Below are 17,649 nucleotides of genomic sequence, written 5' to 3' on the forward strand. Positions count from 1 at the left end.
TACATGACAGAACCAACATCTTCTGTCAATGAACCTCCCTCCTCTCCTTTCTGTTTCATATTCCCTTTCCTCTGCTGGCACATATTACCAACTCTGTAAGCCAAATGACAGTTAATTTTAGTATTTATGCCATTTAAATTGTTTTGATTGTTTTATCTGACTGTTGTAAACCACCCCAAGCCTGTTCACAGAGAGTTATGACACACAAGTTGAATAATAAAAAAACAATTTTAAAAATGAAGATACCAAGGACAGAAGGATCTCCACCTGTGATATATGACTGCTCCTCCTCCCACTCTGTTCCATCCTATAATGGTGCCTGAAATGCTGTTTGCAGTAAAAGCATTATAGGTGGCCTTTGGGGCTGTAGTAGTAGAGAAAAGATGAGAAAGTCACACTACTAATCCACTATATTCAAGATGATATTTCTCAGCCAAGCACTTGTAGAATGTTGTGTTAAAATATTAATACTAGTATACATGGTAGAAGATGATTACCTATTAAATAGGCAGAGATGGAGGAATATTGGTTTGGGAATTAGTGATCTGGTGGCTAATCACTGCACCCAACTGTTGAACAGGAAAAGTAATCTATAATCTAGCTATATATAATTGTTGGCATTATTTGTGACAACTATAAAGTCAGATAATGTTGACATAGCCCATTGGTTTCAGTAGTACAAAGCAGATTACAGACAGAATTAGTGTGGCTACCTTCAGTGTGCCAGGGCTTGTTTCCTCCAGCAGCTACACGACATACAAACATTCAAGAAGTGCAACAATTCTCAACTTGGAGATGCAACAACCAGAGACAAACATTCACTTGCTTGTCATATGTTAAAGGCACAGGAGCCTTCAGCCAGAAAACAAGAAATTGTGAAGTATGTACAATATGAATTCCCTCCAAGCATCATATGGAAATAGAACTGAAAATCTTGCATGTTGACATTATTTTTACAGAAACCTAAAACCATAATTTTAAAAAATGTTATATGGTAGTGCATCCATCTGCTAGCTCTATGAAGAACCACATTCTATTTGTAGGTATTTTCCAATGTCAAAATTTTAGATGGAACTCCAAAGACTTAGAGAAAAGTATATAGCACATTGAAAGATTCGAAATCAGACAAGTAGTCATTTTCAAGAGCATTATTTGAATGAGACATCTGCCCAGGACCCTTTTCAGTTGGACTTTAAGCTTGGGACTTACAGTGCTGGTCACTTTGGTTGATAATCTCCACTTCCATCTGGATTAAGGTGTCTTCTAGTATACCCCCCAAAGAGTGCTCCACTCTGTTGGTGCCAACTTGCTGGTAATCCCAAACCCCAGAGAATTGTGCCTGGCCTTGACCAGCCTGCTGGAATGAGTTGCTGCTGAGATCTGGGCCCTTCCAGAACTGTCAACATTTCAAAGGGCCTGTAAAATGGAACTCTTCCACCAGGCATATGGTTGAGGCCAAGGATAACACTGATATCTTAATGGGCCTTCCTGCCACCCCTGTCACTCCCTCTCTTTTTCCATGTAGGCCTGAGTGGAGTTCTGATCCATCTGTCCCCAGGTCTTAGTGACAGAACATGTTATTGTTCATTTGTTTTGTCTTAGTTTAAGTGATTGTTTTAAATGTATTTGATTTTATCATATGTATGAAGCTTTAACTGTTGTCAGCTGCCCTGAGACTGCTGCTAGAGAGGGATGGCCTACAAATAAAACTCTAATAGTAATAGTACTTATGGGACCACCTCTCCTATTACAACCCTCTGTGCTCTCTGGATGATCATAGAGAACTTATATAACAAATTTGTACTTCTCTGTTTTGTTGTTTTCTTGTTTAAAATGTTATCTTTTTCAGTGCTTATTGCCCCACTTCTTCTTAGTGATTGGATTTATTGATCATGTGCTTTGAGAAACAGGGCCTAAAATGTCACTATGCTGAAAATCCCAAACCTACCTTTAAAAGCCAGGGGGAAAACACCTTTCATTTTAAAGTAGTAGAAGAACAGGGCTTCTTCCAGAGAATAATGTTTTCTTATATTTAAAGTGTTACTTTGCCTTCTGTGAATATTGCGGTGGCAGCACCAATTGGTTTAAGTGTATACAATGCATTTAAGTGTATACAATGAGCACAGGCCCTGCAGGCAAGAAACTGGTTTAGACTAGTCCTGCATTTTCATCAACCATAGGTCAATACAAAATCCTTAAAAGCAAAAGGCCATTTCCCAAGTGGCATATGAAAGGAGAGAAGAGGAACATGAGAGACTGAGAACTTCTAAGGTTCATTCCCAAAAATATTAGGGAACTTGCTGTGGTTTAACCATCAGAATGTGTTTCTGTCTGAAGGGGGGGAAAAACCTGTCCTAAAGCCTATTGAATGCCAACCACATTACTGTAGCAGAAGTTTACTTAAACTTCTGCTACAGTAATGTGGTTGGCATTCAATAGGCTTTAGGACAGGTTTTTTAGGATCTCCTGTTTAGGATCTCCCTTCACTAGCTATGTGAAAACAGAAGTCTGTCCTGGGGTCTCAGAATACGATGGATGTCCCTTCATCTACAGAACAATGACAATGGACTTTTCAGCACATTTTCTTTTTCATTTTCAGTGTGTCCCCCTACAACATCCTTCCCCGCCCTTCTCCATATGTCCTTTGCTCCCTCTAGTGGTTGCTTCAATATTTCATTGGTATATCTCCAGTTTATTTATGAGCACAAATAAGTCAGAGAAGAAACACTGAAGCAACCACTAGAAGGAGTGAAACACACATAGAGAATGGAAACACTGGTGCAATATGGTCACACAAGTGTGGCAATGTCAGATTTCCTTTTAAAAAATCACTATCCTAGCAGGATAGTGTGTGCTGGCTCAGGAGGACATGAGACACAGACTAAAGAAATGAGGAGAAAGACTTCTATATTTTTAAAATACAGCTCAGAAACATAATTTTTGGTGGCCTCTCCTTAAATCACAGCATCAAATAGCTTTCTTTGTATGGTACTCTATACCAGCCCTACTGTTTCTAAGAGCTGACAGCTTGGTGAAGAGCTCCCACAGAAGACTGAAATAATAGCAGAGCACCTGAAACTTAAGAAATGGCTCAATTGCCACGTAGTAACTTAACCTTTACTCATGAGGCATGGCAAAGGTGAGGCTGGGTTCAAAAGAAGATAGCGGTTTAATCCTACAAAGAAACAGAACGCTTTCCAATCTGATTACAGACATAAAAGGGACCCAAGATCATTTAGAACACTTCTTTGCCGCCCTCTGCACATTTTGCAACTTGACACTGTGAACACTGATTGCAGTTTTTATGGTGATATTCAAGGTGAAGTCAATGGCCACTTGTGTTGCAGTGTTGACCTTCGCTCCAATAAAGCAATTGCGTGATGTTCTTTTCAACAGCATGTCCAGAAAACTAGCTGTGTGCTGGCAGCAGCAAGAGAATAAGGTCCCCCTCCAACATTTCACAGGTGAAACTAGATCGATTCTGTTTGTAATGACCCAATTTGCAAGGGATCCAGGCGAGCCCCACCTCCAATACTGCACCTTGTGAAAAGCTCTCCTCCTCCATCCATCAAAGGTTGCATTTATGTATGCTGAAAAAGCTTGTCCTGTCCTTGTTGAAAAGTTGAGGAATTGTTTGTTCTTTAAATTAAATATATTTTGGGGAGGAAATATATAATTTCTTACAAGATATTATCATTTATGAATAGCCTGCTGCTGCTGCTGCTGCTGGCTGTGTTCCTGCCAAATGGGTCTCACGGCTGTGTACAGAAGACTCCCCATGTTGCAATTTAACTCTCAGAAGGAGAGACAAAATGTTCCAAAAAAGGCAAACATCGGAGCAAGACAGAGACAGTAATTCAGCAGGGTCAGAACCAGGAAATGGGGATTGTCCCTGGTAAATCAAGACAATTATACTGTATGGAATCATGAAACGAGAGAGAGAGAGGTGTTTCGAGACTTGGTGATGGGAAGCTAAATCATGGCAACTAGTCTGTGCTGAAAGCAGATCCTGGGTACAGATAAGAGAGGACAGTGACCAGAAAAGCCAAGCAAATAAATTGAATTGATAAAGAATGCAAGAGAGTTGGCTGATTTAAGGAATAGATTCATGTGGAGGACAGGCCAAGCAAAAATAAAACTAATAAAACTCCAGGTAGGGAGCAGAAGATAGAGGGTTTGTATCATGCAGTCAACTTATCTTGGCCAAAACTATTGCTTGTATTATTGCCAGCAGGGAGCTCCTTCTGATTCCTTTTTCAGGGGCTTCTTGGAGTCAACAAAAGCAGTTCTAACTGTGCCTGATTCTACGGAAAAGTTGGCCTTAGGAATTAATATCCCATTCAAACGATTGGGCTGCCTGTGCCAACCATCACCTGTAATCTCTAGTGTCCTTTTCATTCATATATCAATGCAAGCTGTGAAATAGAAAAGTCCTTGTGGTGGAGCTCTTCTCAGCTGGTATATGAAAGTCAGTGCACTCTTTGTGCTGTGACAGATTACCCTTCAGTTTAGCTCTGCTGGATAACCCAGACATTTTAGCAATCAGAATCAACATGCATCAAATCAGTATTTTAAAAATTATTGTCTGCAAATCGAAGCTCCCTCTGTCAGTCATGATTGCTTCTCTTTCTCTTGTTCCAGTGAACAAATTGCAGCCACTAAGTGAGGCAGCTGCCACCATTTATTTCCATGCTCTTTTCCTGGTTGGTGGCTGCAGCTAGCAACCATTGCAGTGAAAGGTTGGTTATGCACAGACCTTTTTCTTTGCATTATCAGAGTAGTCAGTTCACTTACCCTTTAAAATCAGTTCCTGTCCCATATATGCACGCACATAACCTATTCATGCAATTTTATTTTGTGCTCCCTGAAGAAAACATTTCTGCACAAAAACTTGGGGGGAAAATGCGAAAAGCAAACAAACCTCAAAAACAGTGCAGAGCAAGGGACCGGCAGTTCTCCCATTGGTGGACAAAAGATGGTGCAGAGAAAGGGGGCAACTCTCCACCCATTGGTCTTTTCCAGGGGAACTGATCTCTGTAGTTTGGAGGTGAGCAGTAATTCCAGGGGATCCCCTGGTCTTAATTGGATTCTTGCATCCCTGCATATTGCTCATATCCTCAGTTGTATCTCCACTTGCACAAGACATTGTGCAACCAATCTCTGACTTTCAGGAAGCGAACCCAACAGCTTCTTAAGACTCAAAACGGCTGAAGATTTTTGTTTGTTTTCATCTATGCATTGCTGGAACCAACACTGCAAGATCAAGCTGTGAACTGCTCTATTGTACAATCTTGGTCCCTCCCCAATTAAGCTGCCAGGGAGATAGTGGTAAGGCAATAAGTTTATAAACTACTTACAATAACACATAAGCAATCACTGCGAGAAATCTATTATATCTGAGTCCAAGATACCAACAAATGCTGAAAGTATTATTACACTTTTACAATATTATTATTATATCCTGTCCCTCACTCAGAATCTTGGGGAACATTTGGCACATCAATTGTATCCGTACAGGCCTCAATCAAAGGTTTGTCAGAAGAGCTCTGTTTTATAGGCCCTGCTGAACTGCTGGAGTTCCAACAAGGCCCTGATCTTACTTGGAGCTCATTCTACTAAGCCAGAGTCAGGGCTGAAAAGGCCCAGGCCCTTGTTGAGGCCAAACACACTTCTTTGGGGCTAGGGATCACCAGCCTATTGGTATTGGCTGAGCATAGTGCCCTTTGGGGAAAGTATTCAGATAGACAGTCCTTAAGATACGCTGGAGCCCGACTGTGTATAGCCTTAAAGGAGAGCCAGTTTGGTGTAGTGGTTAGGAGTGTGGACCTATAATCTGGCATGCCAGGTTCGATTCTGCACTCCCCCACATGCAGCCAGCTGGGTGACCTTGGGCTCGCCCCGGCATTGATAAAACTGTTCTGACCGAGCAGTGATATCAGGGCTCTCTCAGCCTCACCCACCTCACAGGATATCTGTTGTGGGGAGAGGAAAGGGAAGGCGACTGTAACCCGCTTTGAGCCTCCTTCAATTAGAGAAAAGCGGCATATAAGAAACAACTCTTCTTCTTCTTCTTCTTCTTCTTCTTCTTCTTCTTCTTCTTCTTCTTCTTCTTCTTCTTCTTCTTCTTCTTCTTCTTAATACCAACACCTTAAACCTCATCCAGAATTCATCTGGGAGCTAGTGCAGCTGCTGAAGAACCGGTGTTATATGGGACTTCCATAGTGTTCAAGTGAGCACCTAGGAAGCTGCATTCTGGGCCTGTTGCAGTTTCCAGAGCAAAGATACGGGAAGATTTTCCAAGTGAGATTTTCTTTTACAAAAACATGACTTTTCTGTAAACTGTTCAGCAAAATCCTTTCACTAAAGATCCCTAGAATTGATGAGACTTGGTAATAAATGGCATTGTGGCCTTTCTATTGGTCAGGCTTGAGAAAGCTTAACAGCATATGTCTCCTTTTAGTTAAATTAAAGTTGTCATAGGAGTGCCAGGAGGAGGGGGAGGGGGAAACCCGTATTGCCTTTTACAGAATCTTTCCACTCCAAAGCCATTCCTCAGTCCTGCAGTTCAGTTTCAGAATAACGTAACCTTTAGCTGATGAAGACAGAAACTGGCAGCAGCAATTAGAAAACCTTGCTCCAGAATAAATACAATTAGAACCATAGATTATAGATACAAAGCCCTGATTTATATAAAGAGCACAAGCAGTACTTCAAAGCTTGATGAATTTATTTGGGCTGCTAAATAATGGTGCCAGATATTAATCTGGGGCAGTCTAATCGAGGAATTAAATGCAAGAGGAGCCCTGACTGTAGTCTTTTAAAATTGTACACCATTTTGGAAACTGACACTGAAATCTAGCAAAGGAATAAATAGTAGTAAAAATGAAGGTTTTACAATGAGCTCCTTGATAATTTTACTCTACAATGAATGGTTTCAAGTAAGGTGACAAGATTATCCCACTTTTGGAGGGACATCTGGGGGTTCCTGGCCAATTGTACTTATGTTGAAATTAAAAATATATATATTAGTAGCGTTTGCAATTTGCCACACTCCTGCTACACTTTACTTGTGCGGAATGGGCCCAAGAAGCCACTTTGGGTCTCCATTGGAAGAAAAGGTGAGCAATAAATGAGCCAAACAATCTAACAAACGAAAAAGAATCCACAGTACCTGACAGAAAGGGAATTCCTAATTCATATCAATAAACTAGAAATGTGGTGAGCAAAGAGGCTTTAGACAGAGGCAGAGTGGAGCAGGCCAACAAACTTTTCAACTTAATAAAAAGCTGGAGTTTCATGGGAGTGATGCTGTTTGCCCTGTTGCTCTCCCAGCTGAAAGGCAGTGTGGGCATGTAATGCCTGGACACATCACCAGGCTGTTGCTAGGGTCATTCTCTTACCTTAACCAAACTTGACTGACAAATCTCATTTTCTGCTTCTCCCTGCCAGCTATCCCTAGCAGCTGCATTCTAATGACCCTTCTCTCAAATGGCATACTGTTTCGTTTGAGGTTTGTGTCTGCTTCATCCCAGAAGTAATACATGACAATTATGTTTGAAGTCAGCAAGAGAGGCATTAATGCCAATGGGGAAAGGATGGCAAGAAATTGACTGGAGACACAGAGCCATTGATCAGATGAGTTAGCAGCCTCTGGTGGCAGGAAGCCGGACATTTTATTTTTAAAAGATTGATTTCAAAATGGATTTTTATGGTTTTCCTCTTAAAGGGAGCTCAAGTGCTCAAGAAAATATGCCAGTCCAGCAGAACTTAAAGCAGAAGTCTATCTAGGGAGCTGTCACCTTCTTTGCATACTTGGTTTTATTGGCTGCCAGGGCTAATGTTATTTGTTTTCTGTCAGAGTTCTTTCCACAGGTTACGAGGTTCCTTGGGGCCAATTTACAAATAGTTCCAGCAGGAAGGAACTACCAGGAAAGGTTCCCCATGGTGATGGGCATCACTGGGTTGTCACACAGAAAAACAGTAGATTGTTCCTTTGAATCACAGAGTTTCTCCACACAAGTGCCACTTCTTTTTAAAGTTAACCAGCTGTTGTTGGAGAGACATTTGGGGAAAGGTGTTATTTTGGTGTTGCTTCCATGCCAATGAAGACATCCTCTTGAACAAACACTGCACAGCTTGAAGTTATTGAAGCCAATATTTCTGATGTACGTGACTGGGTGCTCAAAGCTGACTCACTGATTGATCACTAACACGTAATCTTAGAATGGCCCTAACATCTTTGCGGTTTGAAACGAAGCCATCAGCCATGCTCTCTGGGAGATATCTCCGAATACCCACAGCCCAACGCCTGTGTATATGTGGAAATGCATCTGTGGAGGACCTGCCCCAGTATGTTTTGGCTTGCCTCCTGTACTCCAAGCCCAGGGGCAAATTCCTTGCCAAGTTATTACCAAACTCACACCCTATTTCTGATTTTAACAAAGTCACCTATCTATTATCAGATGTCGACCCCTATATTTCATATAGGTAAAGGTAAAGGTATCCCCTGTGCAAGCACCGAGTCATGTCTGACCCTTGGGGTGACGCCCTCTAGCGTTTTCATGGCAGACTCAATACGGGGTGGTTTGCCAGTGCCTTCCCCAGTCATTACCGTTTACCCCCCCAGCAAGCTGGGTACTCATTTTACCGACCTCGGAAGGATGGAAGGCTGAGTCAACCTTGAGCCAGCTGCTGGGATTGAACTCCCAGCCTTATGGGCAAAGCTTTCAGACGGCTGCCTTACCACTCTGCGCCACAAGAGGCTCTATATTTCATATAGGGTGGCACTTTTCGCTCTGGCTGCCAGGAAGATCCGAGCTAATGCATTTTTACAGGAGCCTCCACCTTGATACACCATTTTATCCTTCTTATTGTAAATCAGTAGTCCATGTTTACAATTTTATGTATGGAATATTGGAGAAATATTGTTTTATTCCTATTTGTACCATATTGTTTTAATTGTGTTTTATAATGGCCTTTGGCTATATACAATAAATGTTATCGTATCGTAACATGGGGAGATAGCAGAGCTTTACCTTCAAAATGATTCCAAATGGGTCCATATTTTCTCCCTTCCTTTAGATTCAGCTAAACTGAAGTGCAAATTTTTGATACTGATACTAATCATTTAAAAAGCCAACAATAGCAATCTGCTGCCATAAGCTAGAGGACCAGGGAAGAAAGCAACTGGAGTCACCCAGCCCTGCACGGGCAAGAACCCCCAGCATGGCAGGAACACCCCTGTCCATGCTGGCCTTGAGTGGTGAGGGACACATGGCCTAACTTCACTGCACCTAGCCCAGGGAAGGAGGGGCCCAGCCTCACCCTGCCTGCTGGAGGATGAACCCAGCCCAGCCCCACCTAGGATTGCCAGCCCCAGTTCGGGACATTTCTGGGGGGAAGAGACCAAGAATAGTAGAATTTGGAGAGAGTAGGAAACTTCTATGGGGATGTAAAGCAACAGAGTCCACCCTCCAAAGCTTATATTTTCTCCAGGTGGACTTATTGCTGTTGTTGGGAGATTAAAAATATCTGCAGGAGCATGGCAACTTTAGCCTTCCCCCTGCACAGCTTGGTATGGCAAACTTGATTATGGAGGGTCTCTTTCCTTTCTTTGAGGGAATGGGGCCCCAGGGCTATTTCCCTCCCAATCCATCTCCTAACTCCAGCCTATTTTCTTTAACCAGTCCCCCTGATCATTTTGCTGACCCAGGCCCTGTTTAAGGATTTGCGAGGTCCGTAGCACCATTATCAGATGACATGACCATATATGGTCATGTCATATATGGTCATGTCGCCACACCCATCTCTCCCCAAGTGGCCAATGATGGGCCTGCAGGGGATCGGGAGGGGAGGGGCCCCGGGTGGGCGTGTCCATAGCTGTGCTTCCCAACCACATTCTGCACTATGGGGCCTCCTCTGGGGTTTCTCGAAGCCTGAAGAAGGTTTCAGGGGTTTCTCAATGGTAAAAAAAAGTTGAGAAAGGCTGGCCTGTACAACTGAATGTTGTTTTTTGCCACTTTGCATGTGCCAGCTACTCACTGCTGTTCAGAGGGTGCCCTCCTGCCTCAGCTGACACCAGCAGCTCCAAGCTGCTAACAGCCGCCACCACCACCCTTCAATGGTTTTCTTGCAGGAGGTATCTGTTTTTTGGGAGGTGGGTGGCCTTGTCACTTGGCAGGCTGCCGCAGAGGCCATCAAATGCAGCACATACTGCCGCTAGAGCATTCCCTCCCCTTTTCTCTTGTTGCCCTTTGTGGCTGTGTGTGTGTGATTGTAGTAGAATGGATAGCAAAGAGTTAACTGAAACCTGAGTAGGAATGGAGGGAAACTCCATCCCCTGAATTTGTTCTTTTTCCTTAGCTTTCAGTTCCTATGTTAGTTGATGTGGAGTTGCAATAAAATGTGTTCTGCAGCTTCTGTGAGTAAGTGGATTTATTCCCCCCCTCATTACAAAAATGAACCTCTAGGATTCTTCTACGATCTTAGCAGCAACCAGGCTTTCCTGCAGGGCTGAGGCTAAAGACGGGATGGGGGGTGGACTTCTTGCAAAAGGAAGGCTGCAAAGCCCATCTTCTGCAACACTGCAATGAACAAATTCCTTCCAAGTGTTTAATAGGATGGAATCCAGAAACTGCCACAAATCTGGCCAGGTGACTCCCCCCCCCCCACACACACACCCCTGCCACCACTGCCTCCTCTCTCCTCCAGTCAAAGGTGGTGGGGCAGAAGAGCACCAGAAGTACTCATGTAAGCTCTCTGTGCATGCCCTCTCTGGTAATCTGCCTGTCACTCAATTCAGGGGCTTTGCCAGCATGGCAGAGGCGGGGCCCTTGAAACCATGGAGCCCGTAGCACATGCTACAAGTGCTGCATGGATAAACCTGTACTGCCTTGACCCAAGAAAGTGTTTAAAGTCTTTTGTAAAAAATTCACTATCTCACTTCTTATTATACCAAACTATCCCAATTCCCAATGTAATCAGGGGTATCTATCAAGCAACACATGAACATACATTCAAGATCAAAGAGGCCACCATTTGGTTTATTGTGAAAGATCAAAGGCACAGCATTATACTTATAGATTTAAGAACGGGATGCTCATACAGCTCAGCTCATATCTTTCCCACCAGCAACAAACAAGGGAGCCATACCCAGGCCCATCCCTGCTTGTCTGTCTATTCTCCATGTAATAGTGCAGGATAAGTGTCTGAGTCTGCTTCATCCCTACAGATTTATCACCACTATCCAGAAGCCCCTCATGACCTGTGGCTGCCACTCACCATTCAGTTGCTGCCCAAGACTGATTGTGGTGAGGCAGGGATATCCACAGCTCTGCCAGGGGGCAATCTAAGAAGTCAGACATCCTGCAAGCCTGAAAAACTAAAGAAAAGGAGAACATGCATGCCATGAAAAAATAAAAAGCTTAAAGCATGTAGCAAGAGGTGTATAAAAACAGAAAATACAAACCCACAGATTGACCATCTAGCTAGAGTGTTAGGCAAGGCAGCATACCTAGAAATATAAATGTGTTTCCGACAGCCCTGCATTCTCTGAGAACAAAGACCCCCTCCCTCCAAGCTTTCAATCTATTTTTAGCATGCCATCCATGCAGAGTTGAAATCCCAATAGAAAAATGTCTTTGAATCCCTTTGAGTAGAGTAAATAGACATTTTACTCAATACGGTAATGAATTAAAGGCTGCATAATTGTCCAATTAGACAAGGGTATGCAACAAATGCTGTGAAACCTGAATGGGGTTGCCAGGTCCATTGTCCCAGACCTTGGGGGATTGGGGTGAATTTACTGGGAGCAGGAAATATATGTGACATGCTTGTGTCACCTGGACTTGACACAGTTGTGTTGGTGATGTCAGGGGCATCATTTTAGTTTGTGGGCAAAACCTCAATGGCACAATTAGCTTCATACCATAGAGCTTTGCCCCCCCCCCCAAAAAAAAGATCCACATCATCACCAAAGTTCCTACATCACTTTTGGATGACATAGTAATGTTGCATTTATTTCTGGCTTCTTGCTTGTTTGGGGGGGGGGGGGGTAAGAGAAGTGCCTGAAATCAGAGAACCCACTGGGGAGCGGAGGGTGTTTTGGCAACTCTAAACTTGAGACATTTGAATGTAACATTGAACTAAGCACCTGGGAAGTGATGAATCACTGTAGGCTTCTTCATATCCTCTATGGCTGTGATGCACAACATAGTCCCCATGGGCACCATGGCCCTTGCTGATGTGTTTCCTTCTTCCCTTAAAGAAAAATACCAGTCCTTGCTTTCTTCCAACTCATTGGAGCAGGAGGTACTTCAGAAGAACCCAGGAATCATCACTTTTGTATCCTCAATAAGCAGCTACTCAGAAACAGCTGCTTTCTCTATAGGAGGGTGCTTGGCTCCCAGTATTTTGTAATTGCCCCCATGACAACCATTTCATGGATGGCCATACCCTCATAGCAGCCATAATCTGTTCTCAAAATTCCAAAAGTGCTCACAAGCTCAAAAAAGTTGTTGTCCCTTGCTCCATGGACTGGCCTTGCAGAGAAAGACATTCCTGTAAGGCGTTTCTAGCACTCATATTTAGCATCTTATAGGAAATAATTTTTGGCTTCCACTAAATTTCATATTCAGATATCAACAAATAGAGAACCTTAGAAACAGGCTTAGAAATATGAAGTGTTTCCAAAAGAAGACCAGTGTCTCGGCCTTCATACACATAAGTTCCAGATAAATCTTTTTGCTCGTGTATACATACAAACAAAGAGGCTTATATGCTACCAGAAAAAAGGAGAAGGAAATCAATACTTAACCAGATAACAGCTAGATTAAAGTCCAGGAGCACTTTAGAGACCAACAAGATTTGGGGAGTATAAGCCTTTATGAGGCAAAGCTTGTCCTGCAGATGGGATGTCACCTTGTGTCAGTGATAGGGAAAAATCTGGAGATGAAAGCCCATTCAAAATGTAGAGCCAGAGAAGCTCATTCCCTCTGACTGTTTTCAGATTATTGTGACTGTGCCCAACTCCTGGATGAGGGATTTCATTGGCCAGGATCCCTCGTGAGTGTCTAAGATAATAAATATTTGATACCTTCAAAGCCATTTTAGATATCAATTCACTGATCCAGTGGACCACTATGGCTCCATTGACTGATGACCTGCAAAATTGAATATCCTTAATATTGTGTTTATAGGACCTCCAATGACAAAGTGTGTATAGGGCCTGTGCAGTTTTGGAGGCATTATTGCCCATCCTATTATTGCCCACTAAGCATGAGTATTTCTTTGGAGAGCTTGACAAGATCAAATGCAGCCACCACCATAGCTGTCTATTAAATACACCATTTTTGTTGTTGTGATGGTTGTGGTAGTGGTGATTTATAATTGGTGGGATATGCTGTAATTGTATCCTTCCTAATTATACCAGTGCCTGAGGAGATACAAAAGAACCAGTGTTAGCAGTTAAGTCAATACATGCACAGGGAGTTTCTGAAACTGAGCTTGGGGGAGGGAACTCTCACCTCCAAGCAAACTAGTTACAAAACCAGCAATTAAACAAAATTACATAGTTGATAGCAATGAAGAAAATCCCTACTTGAAGATAGGTACTGTACTTTTGTGGAAAATAATCAGAAACACAGAGCAGGAAAGGGACTCTGGGGGAGTGTCTGAGTCCAATCCTTTTTACTAAAACAGAATGTGCCATCCCAAAAGCACCATTGCCAGAAATCTTTGAACTCCATCCAGCCTATTCTTTAAAATCACTCTGTTTCCACTGGCAGCATCCCATTTCCCAGCTGTTCTTAGCAGTCAGGATATTTTTAACTAAATAACATGAACTGTAATTCCTTGCCTGTTCATACAAAAGTAAATAGCTACATACCTCATTAATCTTCCTCCCATTCAGCATAGTCATTTCCTCTGTCTTTTTCCTACTAAATTCTGCATTTTAGTAAAGCAAGCTAACATGTGCCAAGCAGAAGAGTGTTATAACTTTCCATATCTTGACAATGCCACATTTGACTATGTGGTCTCCAATAGACCCCTATGTTTGGTTGGTACAGGAGAAAGGACAATTGCATTTTTCATTTAATTTATTTGTACCCTACCTTTCTCCCCAGTGGAGACCCAAAGTGTCTTCCATCATTCTTCTCTCCTCCATTTTATCCTCACAACAGGTTAGGCTAAGAGAGTGTATCTGGCCCAAGTGGGGCATCAAACCCAGTTCTCCAGATTAGAGTCTGCCGTTCTTAACCACGACTGGCTCCTGCACACTTTTGTCTGCATGGAGTGACTTCCATAGGTCTGTATTTATGAACAATCTCTGTGGGGCCTACATTTCCACTAACAGTTGCCAACTCCAAGTTGTAAATTCCTTGCGATTTTAAGGTGGAGATTAGGGAGCGGAAAGTTTGAGAAGGGGAGGATACTCAGCAGGGTATAATGCCACAGAGCCCACATTCCAAAGGAGGTTTTCTCCTTATTCAAAATCAGTTGTAATTCCAGGAGCTTTCCAGGAGTCCCCACCTGGAGGTTGGTAACCTATTTCTACCATACAGATGCTTTGCTGCTCCCAGAAGAAATGCTTCCCTTTTAATTCTCTTATACATCTTAGCATCTTAGCAATGTTAATATAGTTGATATTATTGTGCAGGCGGGGCATTATCAACTGTTTTTTGCATTATTAACAGAAAAATAGGATCCAAATATTCTAAAATAATTAAATAAATTGCTAGTAAGTCTTGTAGAAACTTACATAAGCACTGCATACATACCTGCATGAACCACCATACACTGGCCAGCGTGGTGTGGTGGTTAAGAGCCGCAGCTTCTAATATGGCAAGCAGGGTTTCATTCCCTGCTCCTCCACATGCAGCCAGCTGGGTAGCCTTGGGCTCATCATAGCCCTGATAGTGCTTTTCTCACAGAGTAGGAACATCAAGACTATTTTGACCCCAGGGAAAGCAACTGTAAGTCACTTTGAGACTCCTTCTGATAGAGAAAAGTATAAAAAACAAGGGCCATTCTGCACAATGACCAACGCTGCTAAATGTTTTCAGTATGCAGAAACGCTATATTAAATAGTGGAATTTTGTCATTCCACATACTTTCAATTCTAGTGGAATATTGAAGTGCTAGTAGCGGTCTATTCATTCTCCACAGGTTTCAGGTCTCACCGGAATTGCAACAAAGGAGGAGATATTTTTCTGTGCTTCTTCCCGCCCCTGGCTGTCAATCAAACAGAACAGCCAATGAACTGTTGTGTATGTGCTCCCGAAAAGCCCCTTTCCCTTTAAAAACTGTTTTTTTTAATCCAAAAACACCAGTAGCAACGAGTATCTGCTCATTCAATATCTCAAGACCTTTTTCGCTGGTGTAGGAACTGGTGCTTAATTATTTACACACTCTTCAAGTAAAAAAAAAAAATCTCCCCTCCCCCATGAGTGCAATTTCTGGCTAAAATTACAGGCAGTGTCGAACAGGGGGCTGTATTGTGCTCGGGAACTTTAAAGAATTGCAGAAGGGAGCTTTGTTTTACTGTTAAGCACTTCTAAATTGCTTGCCCTTAAACCCGTGAAAGCCTTGCTTATTCGTTGCTTTCGCCGGTTTAAGGGGGGGAAATGGTGATCGCATCTCCGGAAGCTCGGGGGCGAGAGCTAGGGAGGGACATTCTTTCTACCGCTATTTTTAGAATGCACATGTCTTTCGTTGAGGTGTTGCGGCTTGTGCTCAGAAATGTAGTGTTTTTTTCAGGGGGAATCCAGTTTTCTGGATTTCCCCCTAAGCGCTATAAAATCCCGATTGTTGCTGTAGTTTGGAGGGAGTTTTGCGGTTTGTTTACGATGTCATGTGGAACGTTAAATTAATAGCGTTTACAAAAGGTAAGACTTCAGCTACATTTAAGTTGTGCGGAATGGACCCAAGTTTTCTTTTTCTACTACTGTGTTTGCCCATTGGTGCCCTTTTTACCAGATGCTCCATTCTAAATGTTTAAGCCCTATTTTAATACATTTAACACAATTTCCCGATTAGCTTAAGGTTCTTTTCTTCTTGATAATGCAGATCAAGAAATAACTGCCAAGTTCCTTCATGATACTATAATTATTCAATCTAACAATTATTAGTTGTATGCTTTTGTCTTCAAATTCTGTAGACCTTTGTTGATTGCATGTCACTCTTCTCTTTCTTTAATGTTTTATACATGAACATGGCAGAATTGCAAACAAATGAGCATAGGTTCCAACATCACTTCTAGCTTGGCTCTCCAGAACGAAGTGTTCCTGTGTGGACAGAGGACACATCTCAACTTTTATGTTTCCCCTATACTCAGCAATCATTTTTTTAAAAATAGAATGGCCAAGCTTTCCCCTCAGATATTTACTGGTATAAGTAACTGCAATTCAATTTTATGTTGAAGGTGTCATTCTAATATCTCACTTAGTATAAATGAAGTCAAAAGTTACCTAGAGGCTTAATAGTTTTTTCTGCCTTTCACCTTATTTCAAAATTCCCTGAATTAAGATGCCCATATTGCTTTTAGTATTTTACAGTCTGTCTCCAGACACCTTCTGACAAGTGTCTACATCTTAGGATAAAGCTTTTTTACCTCCTTTAGTATGTTTTTACCTGCAGGCAGGAAGAAAATAACATTACATTTGGAGACCTGTGATAGCAAGACATCACTTCTCTAACAAAATCAGAAGCTGACTTCAGCATTATCTCCTTTTTCAAGGAAGCAATAAGCCATCCTGTTACTGACAGGGTAGATACTTCCAAAATTGTGCAGGATTATAATAAGAAGAAAGTCCAGGTGGCTAGGAAGCACCTGAACATACAATATCATGCCATTTGTCCTGATGTACTGCATATGGAGCTATGCAATGAACACTTGATGTCAAAAATATGTCTTTCTAATCATAAAAGCTGGCTTCCTTTATGATCACTAAAGCAGAAAATACCAGGGATCAAACAATACATTGCAATGTACATGAGATGCAAAGCTAAAAGGTCCCAGTGGTAACTCCATATCGGATTCAGGACAGGGGGGGGGGGCTCCTGCCCCCCAACTACTGTCAGGATCTTGTGATCACTGCCATGATTTATGCTTGCCCTGTGTGGTTCCATCTTGTATCAATGTGTGTCTGTTTCACTGACTCTGTAACAACCCTGACCTGTCTATGTAGTTATTTAGTTTTTTGTAACAATTATGCTAGACTGTGTTATCTCTGGGAAGTGTAGCTGTGTAACACTCAAGGCTGGGAAGACCTAACTATCTTTCCTGGACACGAGCCTAGGCTGGCACCTGCAGGAGGGGCTACTTGCTCTCTGGGAAATTTACAGCTTTGGGTGGGAAAGTGAACCAATAAAAGTGATTGCCTTTTGTGTATTGATTAGATTTGACTACAAACGTTGAGGTGTTCTGATCTGCTAAGCAATAAAGCTTTCTATTAATCCAGAAGTCTAGTTGCTAGTCTGTCAGCCCTGACAACTACAACAGTTCTCCAGTCCCAGACTAAATCTGTCCCTGCAGAAGCTTTAAATAACCCCAAACCCACATTAGACTCATATACATTGTGATATATAGTTTGGCCCTCAGATATATAAATGCAGTGTAACTGTTTCCGTATACTTAGGGAAATCACCAAA

The sequence above is a fragment of the Paroedura picta genome, chromosome 8 (genome assembly GCF_049243985.1).
Source record: "Paroedura picta isolate Pp20150507F chromosome 8, Ppicta_v3.0, whole genome shotgun sequence".
Lineage (NCBI taxonomy): Eukaryota > Metazoa > Chordata > Lepidosauria > Squamata > Gekkonidae > Paroedura > Paroedura picta.